Genomic DNA, 541 nt, shown 5'->3' on the forward strand with positions numbered 1-541 from the left:
CCGTTTCCCCTCACCTGGTGTTACCTGGCTGCGAGGCGAGCGTGCACTCATTCTAAGGGGAGGACGCGTCGAGGTCGGATTGGAGTGGATCTCGTTCGTAGCTTCCCCTTCCCCCTCGCTCGCTTCGAGAAGACCCGACAGACGAAGTCACTTACTCTGCTTCGGCGACTCACTTCGACGTCGGCTCCAGGATGAGAGGACCTCCTGGAGACAGCCTCTGCGACGACGGCCTCCTCTTTGCGACTTCGTCTTAGGTGAGAGCCTTTGGAGTGTGAAGTAATCCTAGTTTTATGCACATAGATTTTACACTAAGAAAGGTGCGAGCCGGAAATGACTGGTGTGGTGAAGACGTCTGCAAGCCTTCCAGGTTTCGGTGCAGATGCGAGATGTGTCGGTAAAAGGTGGTTCTAGGGAGAGATCTAGTGGACTCGTGCTCGTACTCGCCATCGTTCGTGGAAAGTGAATCCAAAGAAATCCAGATAACGAACCGTGGGCGAACAGCTGTTTGCGGAGATAGATAGTGTTAGAGAGTGAGAGGCGA

This window comes from Penaeus monodon, chromosome 19 (genome assembly GCF_015228065.2).
Source record: "Penaeus monodon isolate SGIC_2016 chromosome 19, NSTDA_Pmon_1, whole genome shotgun sequence".
NCBI classification, from domain to species: Eukaryota; Metazoa; Arthropoda; class Malacostraca; order Decapoda; family Penaeidae; genus Penaeus; species Penaeus monodon.